General features: G+C 44.8%; 1 protein-coding gene across 1 annotated transcript in view; it reads right to left on the bottom strand.

Annotated features, from left to right (window-relative positions):
- The window catches only part of TMEM266 (transmembrane protein 266), a 98,487-nt gene that overhangs the window by 48,251 nt on the left and 29,840 nt on the right, over nucleotides 1-20,396 (bottom strand). The gene's annotated exons all lie outside the window — the stretch shown is intronic.

The following is a 20,396-nucleotide window of genomic DNA, read 5'->3' as shown; positions in this document are numbered from 1 at the left end:
GCCTCCATCATCATCATCATCATCATCATCATCATCATCATCATCATCATCATCATCACCCCCATCCCCCAAGGAAAGGGACCCCACCCTTTCTCTATGCCATCCATTCCCCTCATTGGTAGGAAGTTTTTCCTGACATCAAGTTTAACTTTTTATTTTTGCAACTTCTCCATCTCCCTCCTAGTTCTGCTTTCAGGAGCCAAACAGAACAAATTGAATTCCTCCATGAGAGCCAGTGACATACTTACTGGCAGCCATTACATTCTACAAGTCTTCTTTTCTTCAGGCTCAACTTGCTCAGGTATTTTGGGGTTCTGGTTTCCTCCCATCAACTTGGCTGCTGCCCTTTGGCCACATGTCAGTGTGCGGATATCCTTCCTACAACATGGCGCTGAGAATTGGGCATAATCCTCCATGTGTGGTCTGACTAGGGCAGCAGATGGTGGGACCATCACTTCCTTCATTTGGGACCCCCTACTTCTTTCCATGAAGTCCAAGGTCAAGTTATTTTGAGGGTATTTGTGTCATATTGATGACTTTGACTGAATTTGCGGTTGTCTGGAAACTTTCAACCTATCACCCCAAACCCATCTTATACACGTTCAAGCCAGAGGACCTGGGCTAGACTCTTTCCTTGGCTACTCACCACCTGTGTGTCCTTTGGCAAATCACCTGCCCCTTGCGGGCCTCAGACTCCTCATGTATAAAATGAGGGGGTTGGACTAGCTGGCCTCTGAGGTCCAGCTTGAAGGGGGCTACAAGCTCAGAATTTAACTGCTCCCTTTGGGGTCTGTTTCCTCTTCTGGGGGTTGGACTTTTTGATCATTAAAGTTCTTTTTTGAGTTAAGATTCTGTCCTCTGTTCTACCATTGTAAATTCTAAGGCTCCTTCCAGCTCTAGCCCAACATTATAAGGTCCTTCCCAGCTTGGATATTCTATGGGCTAAGGTTCCTCCCCTTACCCTGACAGTGTTCTGGGTTCCAAGGTCCTTTCTACATTTGATTTTCTGTGTTCCAAGGTCCTTCATGTCTCAGATATTCTGTGTTCTAAGGCCCCTCCCAACACTGACATTCTATATTCTAAGCTCTCTCTCAGAATGGACATTCTAAGGCCTAAGGTTCCTCCCTTAGACAATGTCCTGTGTTCTAAGGTTCCTCTTGTCTCAGACATTCTATATTCTAAGGCCCCTCCAGCTGTGATGTTCTGTGTTCTAGGTTCTTGGACATTCTCTGGTCTAACATCCCGCATTCTAAGTCCTGTTCTGTCTCCAAGATTCCATGGTTTTATGAAGCCAGCTTCAGAACTGTGCTGTGCCCAGAGCTTGGAGCTCTTGGCCTCTGAAATGAAGCCCTAGCTCAGTACTTAGCCCCAGTGCCCCAAACTCTGGCCTCTTAGAGCCCTACCAACAGCCTGTGCAGACTGAGTTTCTCCTCCCTGGTCACAGGACAGAGGGGAGCAGGGCCCAACCAGGAATGTTGTCATGGTGTCCAAAGTCACAACTTCTAGAACTCATTGAGAGCAGAGCTTTCTTCATTTTTGCTTTCATCTCCTCAGTGCCTGGCACATAGTAGAAGCTTAATAAAAGTTTGCTGATTGACTGATTGATTCAGGCCCCCCACCCCACCCCCACAATGCCCCAGATTAAAGGTATGGGGGATCATCACTCATAGTGTTCTTCAGGAGAAGGCTTCTGGGAAAGGCTCAATGACCCTCATCGGGTACAATGTAAGGAACTCTTGTTCCAGTACAGGTTGGACTATTAGGCTTTGAAGTCCCTCCCAAAGCCAAGATTCTGAGGGTCTCTAAGAGGTGAAGAGAGTCTAGACAAAATGGTTCTTCAGCCCAGGATGAAGAAAGGGGTCAACAACAGGTGCACAGGCTGGGACTGCTGCCCTCCCTCCCCCACACAGACCTCTGAGAAGCACTGAGCCGTCCCCAGAGACGAGGAGCTGGCAGATGGCGCTTTAAACGTCCAGGGAGCCTCCGGAGCCTGTAAAATGATGAGGGTCTCAGGGTTTAAGTGATAAAAAGCAAGGGAATGGGGCAGCTGGAACCCAGCCCTTAGAAACATCTGGAATGGCCTCCCCAGGATCCTTCGAGGCTCAGCTCAGGCCCTGGACACTCCAGGGTAAGGAACACAGGATCTAAAATCATCTTTGTCATTCATGATGTGAAAATGACACAAGCAACTCAGACAAGTGCAACTGGAGGTAAGGTCACTGTCGTGACTCACACAGAAGAAGGGATGCAAGTGTCCAGTGTTTGCACCCTCTCAATTTTAGTGCCCTGGGAAAAAGCTGCCAGCTGCCCTGCCTTTGTTACAACTCTGTCTAGGAGTCAGGAATCTCAGGCTGTCATAGCTAGAAGACCCTCATCTTAACCCAAGGAGAGTGTTACAGGGTCACTGGATTTGGTATCAGACAGGGGTTCAAATTCCTGCTGCTTCCTCCAGGCCCCCAAATCCCCTTTTTACATGCTGTATAGGTCCTTGGGAAAATCACTGGCTTTCGTAGGCCTCAGTTTCTAAGTAGGTAAACTAAGGAAATTAAACCCATTGATCTAAATCCTATGATTCTAAGTGCAAGATTCTAAGGGCAAAAAATAGAAGATTTCTCAGCCCATGTCTTGAATGGCTTCTTGTACAAGCAGTACTAAGTGTTTCCTACATGCAGCCCTTGGATGCTTTGGTGCCTGAGAGACAACTTGGGGATCTCAAAGCACAGAAGGGACTTCTAGCAAACTAGAAGGGTGAGGAGGGGTCCCATGGGTCGTTTACTGCCTGGTGCCCAGATTCCCTAAGCCCAGAGACACTCATCACCAGAAGTGCAGCTGTGAAGGGAGAAGTTACTTTGGCCATAGTAACTCATGAAGATGTCCATCAAGGCACGGAAGGGCTTTGTTCTACATGCATGGAGGAATTGTGAAATGATGGAGCTTTTGATGTAATCAGAGAATGGGATAGGGGAACACACAAAGGATATGATGTGGCCCTTGCCCTCAGGAGAGTTGTAGTCTCATTGAGGAGCCAAGATTTACACACATGAAAACGTCAGTAGTAATAATCCCAGCGACAGCTAGCATTTATATAGCATTTTATAGCTATTATCCCATTTGATTGTCCCAACAACCCAGGGAGATAAGAGCTATTATTATCCCATTTTAAAGAAGAGGAAACAGAGGAAAACAGGGTTAAGTGACTTGCCTGGTCACACAGCTATTAAGTGTTTGAGGCAGGATTTGAATTCAACCCTTCTGGATTACAGGCCCATTGGTCTATCTACATTAGAGGACTCAAGGTGCCAACCACTTGGTTGGCAACCATAGACCTTCCTTCTTCCCCCTCTTCCTTCACACCAGATCCATCTACATCTATAGAATGATATAGAAAGACTAAACATTTTGGAAAATATGGAATTAAGAGAGAAAAATCAGTAAACCATTCATGCTCTTTGACCCAGAGATCTCATTGCTGGGCATGCAACTCCAAGAGATCCCAGGTAGAAAGTGCCCATAAATGCCAACCTCTCATGGTGGCCCTCTATCTAACAGCAAAAACCAAAACCAAACTGGAAATGCAGTGGATGCCCATTGACTGGGAAGGCTGAATGAATTGTGGTAGCAGAATATTACTGCTGTAAGGAAGCGTGAATATGAGAAATTCAGAGAAATACAAGAAGACTCATTATGATGGAGAGACCAGCTCTGGAGGGAGGGGAACTGGATTCAAAGTCCACATCGTATGCCTGCTTTGTCTGTGACCCTGGGCAAATCACTTCATCTCCCCGGGCCTCAGTTTCCCCATTTGTAAAATGAGAGGGTTGGACTCAATGATTTCCAAGGTCTCTGCCAGCTTGAGATCTGTGATCCTATGTTCTCACATTAGCAGATGTATGTGAGAGTCACAATTTTATATACAATTTTCACTATTCTTTGTGTAGGGAAATGTGTGTGTTGGCTGATGTCAGTCAAATACAGAATAAAACAAAAATGCAGAACCCACCGCAGCTCTAGGAGCTGATGGCTGCTGCTTCTAAAATAGTCCAGCTGAGCCAGCTCCCTCGAGGATGTAAATGCCGGCTCCCAGGACAATGGTTCTTCCTGCTTCCTCCTCCAACCGCTGGTTCTGCTCTCCCTGTACTAACCACGACGTCAGTCCAGGTGGAGGAGACTCCCCAAGTTGGGGAATGTGGTGAATCAGTGTCAGCGATGGAAGGGAGAGAAGAAGTCGCTCAGTCTGACCAGTGCCTGAACGCCGAAGGTCTTCTACTAAATACCATACAACAGCCTCCTGGAGGAACTCCAGGGAGGGGGAAGCCATGCCTCAAGAGGCAAGCGGCCCATTCCATATGTGGATCGCTAGGAAGTTTTGTCTTTCTAGAGACTTAAAATCCACTTCCGCCCATTATCTTTATTCAGACCTGTGGAACCAAGCAGAACAAAGCCAATTCTGCTTCCAGAGGCAGAGAGATAGATCGGCAGATAGACAGGCGAAGATAGAGGATGCATCCTGGGAACGACAGATTCAAAGACGGGTAGATGGATAGAGACAGATTTATAGATAGACTGATATAGATCCAGCATGTATTAAGTGCCTGTGCTAAGGGCTGTGGGTAAAAAGATAAACAAAAAAGTTCCTACTATGCCCAAGGAACTAATGGGGCCATGTGGACAAGGTTAGGGGAGGAAGCAAAGGAGAGGCTTTTCACATACAAAGGGTCATAGTGAGGAGGTGAAGTCCAGAGGATGAGGAGTGGAATGGGGAGACTTGGGCACCTCCAGAAATGGTCCCAGCCAGCCAGGACCTTGCCAGTCAGAGGAGAGGGCAGCAAGGCAGGGGCATCTCCGGGGCGAGGGGGTGCAGACATCCAGAGAGGGAAGACAGCAGTCGCGTCCTTCCTAATTGACTTTCTTCTCCAGACTAACCATCCCTAGTTCTTTGACCTGCTTCTCATCTGGCATGGTCTCCAATCTCCTCCTCCCTGTTCCGGTCATCTTCCTGGTGCCCTCTCTCCAGGTATAAGCAGGGAGGCAGCATTACTTAGAGGAGAAAACTCTTGACTTAGAATGAGAAAGATCTGAGTTCACATCTTACCTCTGAAACCTGATTTCACTGTATGACCTTGGGGCAGTTACCCCATTCTCTTAACCTCTGTTTCTCATCTGTAAAATGGGGATAATAATAACACCTACCTCATAGCGTTTCTGTAAGGATCAAATGAAATCATGTATATGAAGTGCATTGCAAGCCTTAAATCTCCAGGCAAATGGGGGATTATTATTATTAAGGAGAGGAACTGAACATATGATTCCATTGGTCTAGGGAACTCTCATGCTAGTGCTAAAGGGGCAATGAATGAATAATAATCGTTAGCATTGTTAATCATCAACATTAGCGTCATTGTTGTTATTACTCATTCTTCCTAAACCCTGGTGCCCCAATAAACCTTCCAGAAATGTTTAGAGGGTTAATAGAGCATCAGCCTGGAGTCAGGAGGACATGAGTTCAAATCCGACCTCAGACACTTGACACTTACTAGCTGTATGACCTTGTGCAAGTCACAACCCCAATTGTCCTCCCTTCCCCCTCCCTCCCCCAAATGTTTAGAGGGTAAAAGCCCTGAGATTTGGTCTGGTTACAGAAGGCTTTCTGGAGCAGGGGGGATCGGAGCTAGACCTGCCGAAATGATTGTTTCTTCTCCTGTTCTGAGCAGATGTGCACCAGTCTGGCTGCTCTGGACCCCCAGAGCCTTGCTATAGTCTCAAAGGCACTAAGGGCTCCAAAGACACCAGAACCCGTCCTTTCTAATGACCATCACGGTGAGCTGGTCATAGAATAAGTCAGAGAAGCAACATTAACAAAAACTGACTTTGTTTTGTGTGACTCTGGAAGTCCCTTACCTTTCTCAGGCTCAGTTTCCCTAGCTGTAAAAAGGAAACAATGACATCAACCTCAGATTAACAAGAACTGGTATTTTAAAGTGTGAGAAGCCCTTTATAAATACAACAAGAGAGAGTCAGAACAGTTGACTTATGGAGCAGGGAGGCAGCAGTTACTGCCAAGATTCCCACTGAAGGGCACCAATTCCTCTTCACTCTGAGCCTGCCTGGTGGCTGGAGACAAAATCTGGGAGATCCCTGGTCTCTGGGTTGGTGTTAAAGATTGTCATGGTGGAGCTGTATATAATGGAAGGGTGGACAACAGAACTGGGGGAGGGCATTTAATTGCAGAGTGATATAGCTCTGAAGAGTCTGGCTACCTGGATGGTATTTCCTGATATAACAACCTTGTGTTATGTGTGTCCCTTGGGAAAATCTTTTGCATGGAATCACACTACAAGCTTCTTGCCATCTTAAACATTGAGAACACTAAAGGTTTGGCTGGCAAAGGACATTGTCACAGTATCAGTGACAGTCACGTCCTTGACCTTCTGAGCCCTTGCTTACCCTCCCAGGTGTGCCTGTCCCTAAAGTCATGGGATCCTGGTAGGCATGGGACTCTACTATAGGGTGTCCTTTAGAAATAGTGCAATATCTATTTTTAATGATTGGTTTATACAGAGGTAATATGGATGTATACATATATAATTCATCTTATATATGTACTATATGCATTATATATGTGTATGTATATGTATATATGTATGTGTGTATATATGTACATATGTATATATGTATACATGTTTGGGATTCTCCTGGTTTAGATGCTTCTTCCATAAATGCAGATCACAAATCCTATTATGCCTTTGCAGACGGACTTCATGGGTTGCTGAAATCACCATCTTTTTGCCTGCCCTCTGCCAATGAATTTCTCTGTACTTGATTAGGCTCATTCTTGAATTACATAACCTCTCTTCTTGAGTTCATACTCAAAGCCTTTCCAGTTCATTAGAATCTTCCAGAACGAGCCTTCTGCTAGCCTTCGAGAATGCATGGTTACCACCACACCACAACGAGGTACAAAGGGAAGCCTTTCTGGCTGGCCTTTTTTGCTCAGGGATCAAAGACTGGAAAGCACTATGGGGATCTTCTCTGGGGTGTCCTGCCCTCTCTATGTGCAGGTCAGCTCAAAGCTCTGGGAGGACTGTTGGTGGACATATACATAATAAAGGTAGGCATTTGGAACAAAAGATCAAGGCAGAAGGCATAGGTTCAAAGAGGTTCCATCTAAGGAGCTGTATTTGCCTTTTTCCTTCCTATTCATTTGCACAAGGGCTTTTGGAGGAGGAGGGAATATAAAATACAACAGCCCTTAGTGGTTTGTTGAAAGGGCAACCCCTGAAATGATTCTGAAGAAGTGCAGTTTGGCAATCAGAAATTAAATGGGAGTTACAAAGACTTTCTAACCCTAACTTAGATCCTCTTAGGAGAGGAGGAAGGATTTCATAAAACAGACTTAATCTGGTCTGGTTTAGGTATTAGCTATTTGTGATGGTTCGTAGTCTTGGCTATGATCAATGAGCCATCATCCCATTCTTTTTGGGAAGAGGCTTTCTAGCTATTGCTCCCAAGCAGACAGGAGGCATCAAGATGATCAGCAGAAGCTCAGAATGAGCTCATAGAGAAAGGAGCTTGGCCACAGAAGCAGACAAGGCACATGCCCATTGACCAATGGAATACTGTCCAGTAGCAACCACACAAGACTAGAAAGAAGCAATACCTTGCATGGACATGCTGTGGCCACATGGCTGGCAGAAACCCAACAGCACAAGAGACTGGTGTGAAGCAGTGGGAGTAGACTGATGGCTTTGCCAGAAAACATTGACCATTCTATGATAGGAATGTATGAGCTGTGACAAACTCACATTTCCTATATACATGCCTTCCTAAGAGCGTGCCTCAGCCACCTGGGTTCCCTACATGTCCCTTCACAAATGTTCCCTGGATAAACCTCCAATGAGTGGAGAGACCCTTCATGGGTCTTCCCAAGGTGTATCCACTCCTTCCACTGATGGGACGGGTGTTTGGAAAATGTCTCACAGTTTTATGGGGAGATTTGTGCTGTTGGTATTTTCTTATGCAATTTCTTGAAATACTTTTGCTCTGAACTCATGACGAGCCCTGGCTGATTTGTAGGAGAAAACACCATGGTTTACTTTCATGGGATCCTGGTATTTGAAGCTAATACAAATCCAACTCTCATTTAAGAGAAGAGGAGATGGAGACCCAGAGAGAAAAATGATTGGTCAAAGATCCCCTTGGGACTAAGTGGCACAGCTGGGATTCAGACCTAGGTCCTCTAACTCCAAATCTAGCACTCTTCCTATTGTTCTAGGCTGTATGATTTTCAAAGGGCAGAAGTCCTGCAGAATGCCTGGCCTTGGATTAGGCTGGTCTGGTGAGATCCATATTCAAGGGAGGAGAGGAGTCCAGAATGCCCTCCTTGATTCTGTTTGGGGTCCAACATAAATACCCTGTCTTCTGTATTGTTCATATGTACATTCTGTAGCTGCCAGGGCTGACAACCAAATTCTCCAGAAGCCCTGGGGTCTGCATGGAGGAAGTTGGCAACATAGCCTATCCTGGCCTCTTTAGACGGAGGGGAGCAATTCTAGACTCTGTGCTTGACCTTTTAGTGAATTCCCCAAATGTGAAGAGATTTCTTTTCCTTCTACTGAGACGCGTGGAAAATTCAATGCCTTCTCCAAATCCTCCTTTTGACAGGGATGCTGTGTTCTGGTACGCCAGGAGCGGAACGGGAAGGGTGGCTAATGGGCCTTGACTGGCTCACACATTCCGAGGCCCACGGCTGGCACCTGGAAGGCTCATCAGGCAATCCCTTCCTAAAAAGATTTCACGCTTCGCTCCCCTCCCCCTCAGTGGACCCACCTGGCTAGTGTTGAGAAACATGTGTTGGCGGATGCGGGATTAGGTGGGAATGGCTTCAGGGAGCTTAACTGAAGTCACTTCTCATGCTTAGTTTAATCCAGGAAGATGAGAAAAAGGAAAGATTTAGGCAAACACAAGAAGCCTATTTTAATTCATTCATCCAACAAGGGGTCTGAACACTTCTTTTGTGCAGGGTGCCACAGAAATGGGTACACAAAGATGGAGGAGAAACCATGCCTGACCTCAAGGAGCTTACAGTCCCATTGGGTGATGAGGCATGAACACTTGAAGCAGTTAGGCAATTATACAGGGTACTGGATGTTAAAGAGTCCAAAGGAGGAGCACAGAGAGCCAGATTTCTCTTCTACAAGTAAGGGGCTGGGCTGGGGAGGGCAGGCTTCATGGAAAGGGGGAGGCAGAAGGGTGAGGAGGATTTAGGGAGGTAGAGATGATGCCTTCCATGTGGTGGGCAGCCCACCCAGGAACAAGGTGTTTTAATGTACTGGCCTGAACCTCTCTGCCTCACTTAAATCTAATTCACGCACAAGTCAAGACATCAGCCTATGAAGTCATTGATCCTTTTAGAAGACAAAATACCACCACCACCAGCACTCTCCTAGGATTAAAGTATCCTTTAATAAGCATTGACTCAGTTTGACTCAGGGGTCATTTCACAGACTCAGGGAGGAGAAGAGACCTCAGGACATTTCCTAGTCTGGCAGATCCAAGAATACAATTCTCTTCTAAAATATATCCAACAAGTGGGCGTCCAACTTCCCATCAGATACCAGGAAGGGGAACTCATGGCCTGTGAGTCAAACCACTCACCTGGAGGACAGATCTCATAGTTGGGTGTTTCTCCTTAGGTTGAATAGATTTTTTTTTTTGGCAACTTCTCCTCACAGCCTGACTTAGTCCTGTCCTCGGGGACCCAATGGAACAAGCCGAATCCTGTCTTTGCATGAGAGCTCTTCATTGAAGGCCATGTTCCTGTCCCCCTGAAGTCTGATCTTCTTTGGCCCAGGCATCTCTGTGTCCTTCAATGGACCCTCAGGGCATAACTTCGAAGGCATGGAGTCCTCCTTTGCACGTGACAGCTGGCCAGTGACCTTCCTAAAATATGGTTCTCAGAATTGATCATGATATTTCAGATGCATCATGACTGGGGTAAAGGGCAGTGAGACTAGCATCTTCCTTCTTCTGTACATTAGGTTTTTATTAATACAAGCAGAGACCACAGTTGTTTTTTTTTTTTTTTTTGCTTTTTGGAGGGGGGAGGGCAGGGCAATTGTGGTTAAGTGACTTGCCCAAGGTCACACGGCTAGTAAGTGTTAAGTGTCTGAGGTCGGATTTGAACTCAGGTCCTCCTGACTCCAGGGCCGGTGCTCTATTCACTGCGCCACCTGGCCACCCCTACAGTTGATCTTTTGTCTGCTCTGTCACACTGGATTGCTACTGAGCTTGCAGTCCACTAAGACCTTGCAGATCTTTTTCACTCAAACTGTTGCCTCATTATTCCTCCTCCATCTTGAGGTTGATTATTTGAACCCAAATGCAGGACTTTTCATTTGACTCTAGGAAGTTTGATTTTATTCAGTTAGGCCTGTCATGACAGCCCGCTAGTATATTTTTGGATCCGAGTCCCTTGTTCAACATGTTAGGTCTCATTTGCTCTTACATTTTCTGAACAAAAAGTCTCTTATTGCACCTGAAAAACAAGGGGAAAACTGTTTGTTGGCACATTGGGCTGTTTTACTCACAGATCCCACCTGAAAACAACTGAATTCAAAGGGGAACATGACAAGAGGAGAGGGTTATTTACCAAAGGGAACCTGTTCTTGGCTTAAGGAAGGAACCTCCACTCACCTTGGGTCACCCCTTGGCCTCTGGATCCCTTTCTGAGCTAGCACAGTGCTAAGTCCTGAATTTTGTGTTGGCCCAGAGTCTCGCACATCTGGTTAAAGGGAAGGAAAAGGAGGAAAACTATATATGTCCATAATCCATCCACCAAGATAGACATTATCCATTCAACTGATGTAGAAAGAAGGCTAACAAGAGAGACCATGAAGATTTAACAGGGGACAAGCTCCATGAGAGGAGCCATAGTCTCAGAAGTCTGTTATGCACAAATGCAAAGATGAGCTCAATATCCTAATACAAGGAGGCAGATTGGACCTCATCGGCATCCCTGGGTCTTGGGGGGATGAGATCTAGGCCTGGAACGTGGCTCTGGAAAGTTCCATCTTATTTAGAAGCTACAGGAAGGTTCAAAAAGAGAAGGAGGCACATATTAGGAAGCCATAAGTAGATAAAGAAATCTAGGAATCAGAGCAGGGAAATGAGGGGGAGAGCAATCAGATGGGGGTCAATAGAGGCAGACTTAGGAGGGATATCATCATTAGAGCACATTTCAGATCATCTGGACAGAAGGAGGAAGAAGATGAAGGATTTGGGGAAATGGTCACAGGCCTAGCATGGAGACATGATATCATAATGGGAAAGGCAGGGGTGTGGTGGTAAATGTTTAACAACAGGCTCTCTGGGAGGGGGAGGAAATATGTTCAGGATTCATTACTAATAATTCCTCTAGCATTTTCTTAAATCCAGACAATCAACAAAGCAATACATCAAACTCCGATTTGTAGTGTTTGTGGAATTCCGAGGCACAAATGCTCGCACTGAAAATTTAACAACCAGCTCTCTAGCACACCGCTGAGCAGAGTACTTGAATGATCTAGAAATCTGTTGGACCTTTTCCTCTCTCTTTGCCAATAGAAGAGTAGCTCAAGATTTCTTGGTAGACTTTAGGTGATAATTTTCTCCTTCAAAAAGTAGAAGAACCGTGACCAGGATATCCTATCCAGCATGCAGTTCTCACTAGAGAAAGAACTGGTTTCAGGGGTGAAAATGGAAGGAATTTTGTGGCATGGGGTGTGACCACTTCATCTTAGAATTTTTTTATAGAGGAGAGGAAAGCCGTGATTAGGCTGTCCCAAACACTAGATTTCAAAAGGATCAGAGGAAGGATGGGTGGGTTTTTGTGGACTAAAATGTAAAAGGGAAAGGAAGTTCTGGAAGAATAGCAGTCTCTCAAAAATTATGTCATGCCCCTTTTCCCCCTTTCCTTTTAAATCTTTTTTTTCAAGGAATGCCTCACTGGAGAAGTCATATTTTGGAAATGAAGGTAATGTTGGAATGAAAGTATCTCTAAAAATAAGATAAATGTGCATGGATTTTTTTCTGTTAAAGAAAGAGGGATATGTTTAATAATAGCTATGATAGTAGCTACTGTTTATATAAGGTTTGCCCAGCACTTTATATGTGATCTCATTTGATCCCTACAACAACCCTGTGAGGAAGGTGCTATTATTATACCCATCTTGCTGCTGAGGAAACAGGCTGAAAGTGGGTAGGTGACTTGATCAAGGACATGCACAGCTAGTAACTGGTAGAATTTAACTCCAAATCTACAATCCACCACTATTTAAATTAAAATGCAAATTTTACTTTTAAAAAAAGAATGGAGTTCTTGAAAACAGAAAGAAAACCATTTCCAGTGAGGAGAAAAAGGTGGTTATCTAAAATGGAACACAAGGAATTCACTGACCAATTTAGATTTTAATTATATATGCATATATGTATATACATGTGTGTATATATACACATACATACATATATGTATATATTATATAAATATATGATGGACACAAGGGCTGGTAACAGAAAATGAATATAAAAAGTATGGTTTGATCTTGTAAGAACAGTGTTAGGACTAGGAAAATCACATGGTAAGGAAAACCTAGGATAATAAAAGATTGGCTGGGTTTTTAAAAAAGCTATTTTGAGGAAAACAAAAAGATGAAAGAAGGAATTGGACCATTTCTCCAGGGCAGGGGATGGCATGATAAGTGATGATGGAGAGAAGCAAAGCTTCCAAAGGTTGAAATTGTTTTGGTTTTCTGTGCTGCAAGAAATTATTTTTTCATTGCAATAAATTGAGAAAGATGTAATTGTTGAGCCATCCATTCAAAGATCATGGAGAAATGGAAAGGAACCCTGAGATTACAGGAAATGAAATCACTCCAGTTCCATAAAAAGGAAGAGAAGGAAGTTGATGAACTACGGATTTTATTTCTTTTTTTTTAAATTTTTTTTAAGCAATCGGGGTTAAGTAACTTGCTCAAGGTTACACGGCCAGGTGTTTCTGGGTGGGTGCTAAGTGTCTGAGCCCGGATTCGATCCCAGGTCGTCCCAACACTGGAGCTGGTGCTCCTACTCTCTGTGCTACCTGGCTGCCCCTACAGATTTTATTTCTAAAAGAATTCTAGGATGTGATATTAGAAGGATGGTTAATAAATACCTAGAAAAGGAGGCAGCCAGCATGACCTAATGAAGACAGGTCATGCCATAGTAACCTATTTCCCATTTTTCAGAGATTTACTAGACTTACAGATCAGGGGATTGCCATAGAGTTTACAGAGATTTATCAAAGCAGTTAAGAAAATTGCATGCCATTCTCATGGAAAGATGGAACAGTGGTTCAGAACTGAATAAATGGATGAAATCAAAGGGTAGTCACTAGTGATTTGAAATTCATTTGAAAAGTCTCCATTCAGTGCTCCAATGATCTTTTTTTTAACTCATTACTGCTCAAAATTTTTAATCAATAACCCAAATAGATAGATGACACACTTTTCAAATTGTCAGGTGACACAAAACAGGGAATGTGCTGGATGACTGAATCAGGGTCCAGAAAAATTTAGATAAGCTGGAAGGTTGGACTGAATCTAATAAAATGAAATTTAATAGAGGGAAAATGCAAAAAGTCTTACACTTGGGTACCAAGAAACCCCAAATCCAAAAGGTTTCAAAGGCCATGCTAGAAAGCAGTTTTAGTTTAAAAAAAAAAAAAGATCTGAGGGTCTTAGTGGGCTACAAGTTCAATTATATATCAATAGTGTGTTGTGATAGCAAAGAGAGATAATTCAATCTTAGGCCAACTTTAGAGAAGGAGAGTATCTGGGACTATGGAAATGATAAAGCCTGAATATTCTGTTTTAGTAAAACTATTTCTTTATTGTGATCAGTTCTAGGTGATATATATTGGGAAAGAATTGACAAGATGAAGGGCAGCCAGAGGAGGGGAATTAGGACAGTGAAGGGCCTCAGGAATATGCCACATGAGTTTGGGTCAAAGGAACTTCACAGATTTAGCATAGAGAAGTCTTAGAAGGGGCGAGGGGGGCATATTAGTTTTTTTTTTTCAAATATTTCAAGGAAGAGGTTTTAAACTTATTACGCTTGTCTTCAGAGGGAAGAGTTATAAGCATTGGGCAGAAGAGGCAGAGGGCAGGAAAAAGTCATAACAATAAGTCCCAGTCCCAATGGAATGGGCTGCTCCCTCCCTGGAAATCTTCAAGTGACCTTTGGGTGATGACCACTTATCAGGCACAATGGAGGGGAATTCCTGGCTTGGCAGAGGTGGAACTAGATGGTTTCTGAGGGATCTTCTCACTCGGAGATTCTGGGAATCTCTAATTTGAACATTTACCTTTTTCAAAGCATTTTCTCCTGTGTTATCTCCTTTAAGCTTCGCGGCATCTCTGGAGAAGGTGGCGCAGGGATTGGAGGGTCATAGATGCAGGACTGGAGGGGGCCTTTGAGGCCATTTCCTCCAACTCCCTCCTTCTAGAGGGAGGGCCAGGGAGGTGAATCACTCAAGGCCTCACAGGTAATAGCTGGCAGAACCAGACCCAGGATAATATGTGGCCTTTTCTTCCATAGTTTACAAATGGAGAGACCTAGGCTCAGAGAGAGCCTTGCCTTGCCTCACACAGTTAGTACGTGTCAGAGGCAGGATTCAAACCCAAGTTTTCTGACTTCAAGACAAGGGAACTGGACCAACTACCCCTGGGCCTCTTGCCTTATTACCTTGGGGCAATGAATTAACTCCTCCCTACTGGTCCAGTCTTCTCCCCACATGCTTGACCACTCAGCCATAGTGGCTTACTTATATTCTTCCTTTTGCTCGACACTTTATCTCCCACCTCCGCACTTTTGCACTTTCTGTCCCCCACCCCATGCCTGGGATGCTCTCCTTTCTCATCTCCATCTCTTAGGATCCCTGACTTCCTTCAAGTCTCAGTTCAAGCACCATCTTCTGCAGGAATCCTTGCCCAGTCCCCACCCTGGTTGCTATTGTTTTCTCCTGTAGGGTTGTCCTCCATCTTCTCTGTACGTTGGGGAAAGGAAAGGTCTTCAACCCTCCCAGGGGCCATGCTACCTTGTGGTGCCTTTAACTTCCATTAGGTTCTTACATAGCCTCAGAAAGAGAATGGCAGTGCCCTTGGGGGAGAAGACTACTAAAGTCCTAACCTGGCAAGGGGTACACCCTGCCCTTGCCAACCATGAGCTTCAAAATTGCATTCTTTTGATAACTGGATTTTGTTTACTACCACGTGGGCCAGAAGTCAGTGATTTCTGAAACTGAACTCCTCAATTTTCTCCTTCAAGCCTGCCCCCCTCTCCTATTCCTGTTGATAGCATTACCACAACCATCTTCCTGGTCTAACTTGGAAGGCTTGGAGTTATTTCCCATCTCTCTTACTTTTTCCACATCCATTCAATAATCTTTTTGAAATCTGGTCTCTCCTGTCCATGGATCCTGCAACAACCCTAGCTTAGGATCTCATCTCTGCTTACCTACACTTCCTTAATAGCCCCTGAATTGGTCTCATTGCCTTGTTTCCCCCCTCCCTAGTCTACCTTTTACATGACCACCTGAGTAATATTCCCTGATGGGTACTACTCAGCTCAAAAAACTTTCATTGGTCCCTATGATCTACTGAATAAAGTAGAAACTCCTAATCCTGGCATTCAAAGCCATTCACCATTAGACTCCAAACGACTTTTCCAGCTTCATTACACACTATTTACTTCTTTTCACACAGCAGCCAAACTGACATAGTCTTGGCATGATTAGAGAATTCATTACAAGGTGGAACATGGACTTGTTACTCCCCTCTGACTAAAAGAGCCAGGATGGGTGATGCTGCCAGTTTTCATCCAAGTGGGGCTTGGTGTTTCTAGATCATTTTGGTTGTCACAGTTCCCTCTCCTTCCCCAGGGTTACAGAGTGTGCTGTGTTCTCATTCTTATCTTGTCTTGTCCCCTTTCTGTGCCTTTGGTCCCATTTCATCTTGAATCTGTCCTTTCTACACAATTTGTGGAGGTGGTGTGGTGTCTGTCATTGGATAAAAACCTGAACTAGTGATCCTAACTCCTGGATTCTAGCCCTGCTGCCTTTGCCACTTCCTGTGGGACCTCCAGCTAGTCTGTGATTTCAGTCTGCCAATCTATAAAATGGGGATACCAACTCACCTACCTCACCACTTGTCATGAACATTAGAAAACAGACCAAAGGACTTTGGAAGGTAGCAAAGTGTATCAAAGTGTTACACAGATGTAAGGCATTATCAAGCGTAATGGATTGGAGTCAGTAAATACTACAGACCATTCTCATCTTGTAGCTTGGGAGCAGTCCCAGCGTGGGAAGGGCCACAAGTGGTTCCAGTGGCCTGACACTGCGGACTCCATCATCTTCTAGCCCTAGTTTTGTGAAACAACCTACCCAAAGCAGCGATTGATTTTTTTATTACTCACTAGGTAACAAGAGAGTGTCCACCTCTGGTCTGAGATCAGAGGCATTTCTGTGAGTCAGGGTGTCTTTGGTTTTTTTTTTTTTTTAAGTAACTCTGAACTATGCCATGACCGATGCATAGACTCAGAAACTGTTGGAACGTGGAAAGAGACCTCAGAGACCATTTAGTCCAAGCCCTCATTTTAGAGATAAGGAAACTGAGGCCCAGGAATGTTAAGTGACTTGCCCTAGGTCACGCAGGTGATAAGTATCTAAGGCAAGAGCTGCACCAAGAAGCAGATTTGACCCCAGAGCCAGTTCTCTTTCCTTACCATGGGACTCAAAGCCAGATCTTTGGACCAGAGTTCTTTCTACTGCCCTGCCTCTCCCCTTCACAGCCTTGCCTGGGCATGGTGCCACCCCACAGAAGGAACACTTGGGGCATCACAGGAAAGGGCTGAAACACACATGCTCACTGGAGGCTGCTCTCCCCCCTCCACGCCAGGCATGGGCACAGTTTGCTTGAACTCCCATATTTCTGCTCTTCATCCTCTTTGGCCTTGCCAGCCAAGCAGCATCCAACCAGGGGGTGGGACCAAAATCTGCCAGTGGGAAGAAGTCTCCCCACCCCCATAGGCTCCCTGCCAGCCTGCACAAAGAAGTTGCCCTGGGCACTGTGGGATAGTCCCGATGCCTACGCAGAGAGGGGCCATTAGTTTCAGATGGAACATCTCTGGTCTGGCAGTGACAGGGAAGGAAACGAGAATTCACATGGAGTCATAAATTTTACAAGAGCCAACATCCTGCCTGCAGAGGGATCCAGCGAAAGCACTCCAACAACTGGCTAAACATTTGTGTTGGCACTCACCGATGCATGGCACATTTGCTAGGGTCTGAGGCAATTCCGACAGCTGGCTCTGACCAGCACTGTGGGGGATTGGGGGCTTAGGAGGGTAATGCAAAGAGAATGGATGGCCAGTGGAAAACATTAGGGGCAGGTGTCCAAAACACCCCTAAATCACTCCATTTGTTGAGGAAAGGCACAGATCTGTGTAGCTTCCTCCATTTGCCAGGTCTTGCTCTCTACACCCTCTGCCCTAGAGCAAGGTGAAACATGGCTCTGTGCTTTGAACATCCTCAAGTTAACCCAACGCCAGTGGACAAATACACCCCAGGGACATGAGTCTGTGTCCTGGTTCAGAGAAGTGGCCTCTTGGAATTAGACCAGAAGAGGCTGAGTTCCACGGAGTCCTGAGGGAAATTCCATACCCTCCCTCCCCAGTTCCTGCCCCAAGCCCACGAAGCATCAGATATTCCAAGCAACCGTGTGAGTAGGCAGACGTCCTCATGGAAATATGACACATTTAGGCTCAACTCCAAGACTTTGCCAGTGCCATTTTCCCTTTCCTGGAATGTTCTCCTTCCTCCTCTCCATCTGTGTGAATCTTATCCATCTTCTGAGGTCCCCCAAAGTTACACCTCCTCCATGAGGCTTTCCCTAACTAAGAGTCATAGATGTAGAGCTGAAAGAGCCTTCTGAAGCATCCGGTCCAAACCCATTTTACAGATGAGAAACTGAGGCACACAGGTTATATGACTTGCCCAAGATCACACAGGTAAGAATGATAGAGCCAGAATTTTAACCCAGCACCTCTGACTCCAAATCCACCACCCTTTTCACTGCCCCTCACTGCCTCCTGACTGTTAACACTGATTCTGACAGTTACCACACATTGCCTTAATCAAATGACCAAGAGAAGTTTAAAGTGTTAGTGTTGTTGTTTGTTATTATTATTGCTTATGTCACTTAATGGTTTTATGAGTGTTGGCCCTTCCCTTCTTCCACACAGTCGTAGGAGTACTTTTCCTGTAACCCTCTGCAGTGCTCAGGGCCTCCAGAGCAATATTCCATCCAGAGTTAGGATGGGGGCGGAGGGAGGAATATCCTAGTAACAAATTGACATTTGTTAATACAGCAGAATCTTATTTTCCTGGAACTCTTCATCTCCCACATTTGTTTGGCCAAGGCATGGAATGCCAGCAACTCAGGACTTCAGGACATTTTCTTTCTGTTACCTTTCAGGATGGTCACTTCATCTTGTCTAATTCATGCCAATGTGAATAGTTGGCCACCCTTCCCTCTGTGTTTCTGGTCATGCCAAGGCATCTTCCTCCCCAGATTGTTCTCACTTCTTTAGCTCCCCTGATCTCTCCTGTCCCAGCTCATGTCCCATCACCATAGTCTACTCAGCCTCCTCTTAGGTCCTGTAGTACCCATTATTGATACTCCTTATTTGGCCCTGAATCAATCAACGAGCACTTACTAAGTGCCTACTGTGTCAGGCGTGGGATCCTATGTTGCCTTCTTTTTCTGTCTCACGTCACTGTCCCTTTCTTCTTTCACTTTGGTTTCCCCGGCCAGACTGACCTTGTTGGAGGAAGGGAAGCTGCCTTAGTCTACACCTCCTTGCCCTATAGTCTAAGCTAGGCTGTGATATACTTCCATACTTTCTGGATCTGCGATCTCATCAATGTAGATATTTCCTCCACCGGTGCAGAAGGAGACTTAGCCAGACTTTCTCATCCTGTTCAAGACTTGCCCATGCTTTCTCAGAGTACCTCCACAAAGGCTGGATGCCCTCTTCTGTATCTCTTTCTAGTTTGTGGTGCTAGAGCATCCCTTGGTGTGTCCATCTGTTATTCTTTATCCCATCCCATGACTACCTGATCTCTTTTTTTTTTCTGATCACAAATCTCCTTGATGCTTATGTTACATTTCACATATAGGTCGTCATTAAAAATATGATGTAGCCAACAGCATTTGCCACTGTCATGGAGAACAAGGTCCAAATGGAAGAGGTAATCTTTATAGAGGGCGAGATTTTCTGATGTGCCGGTTTGCAGGTGATAGTACACTGATTGCCTCAGGTTCCAGAAGTCTGTAGGGGCTCTTCAATGAGATCCATGATTAGTCAGAAGAAGATTAGCCAACACCCTACACAGGAAAAACTAAATGGATGAAAAGACTATTATCTAGAATATCATATGCTTTGATCAAGTCCATCAGTGCCTAAATCTGGGATAGGTATGGAAAGAAAATAATAGGTCAGCACCAGAACTGAACAGGAGGAAGAGATTGCCTTTGAGAAACTGTGAAGTGGTTCCAAAGTTGCTCCCTGCTACAAAAATCTAACTTTTCAACACAAATGTTCTCCTGGAGGCTCTATAGAAGCCAACCTTAAAACATCTCAGTCTCTAAGGGTTAAAGCTGTTTCTGATCTGAAGGACGATAGAGAAATCCATGATAGGTCACAGCACATGAAGAGGCTATATGCACAACAATTTATTTTTTTAATAAATGAGTGAATGTTTAAGCAGAGGGAATCTATTTTAGGGAAAAAGGGGGCACTCAGTAAAAATGTAATCTGTTCTAAAGCTAGAATTCTAGAAGGTGCAGAATTGGGACTAAAAGGTCTATACTTCAGCAGTGTGAACAGCCCTCCCCTGAAGCAGATCACAACCCTCTCACACTTAGAAAACTATTTCATAAACTTCTGCAGGTCAGAAATGAGTGATTTGGAGGCCAACCCTATGGTGATGAGCTTTTCTGTACAGTGCCAGCTGGTCTCTGGATAGCAAATACAATGTTATACCCCATATTTCCCCATTGCCTTTTAGAATCTTTGGTTTCCTTCAAGGCACAGAGAAGACACTTATCATGTTCTAAATCAGGTCCTATTTCTCTATGTACAGGTATTCCCTCCCCTACTGGTATGTAAACTCCCTAAGGGCTGGACCATGTCTTCTTCTTCTTCTTCTTCTTCTTCTTCTTCTTCCTTCTTCTTCTTCTTCTTCTTCTTCTTCTTCTTCTTCTTCTTCTTCTTCTTCTTCTTCTTCTTCTTCTTCTTCTTCTTCTTCTTCTTCTTCTTCT

This window comes from Petaurus breviceps, unplaced genomic scaffold (genome assembly GCF_028583685.1).
Source record: "Petaurus breviceps papuanus isolate PSGF00001 unplaced genomic scaffold, PetGlider_PUasm1.0 90825, whole genome shotgun sequence".
Classification (NCBI taxonomy): domain Eukaryota; kingdom Metazoa; phylum Chordata; class Mammalia; order Diprotodontia; family Petauridae; genus Petaurus; species Petaurus breviceps.
Note: the sequence above shows the minus strand (reverse complement) of the source record. Positions and strands in the feature narration are given on the sequence as shown.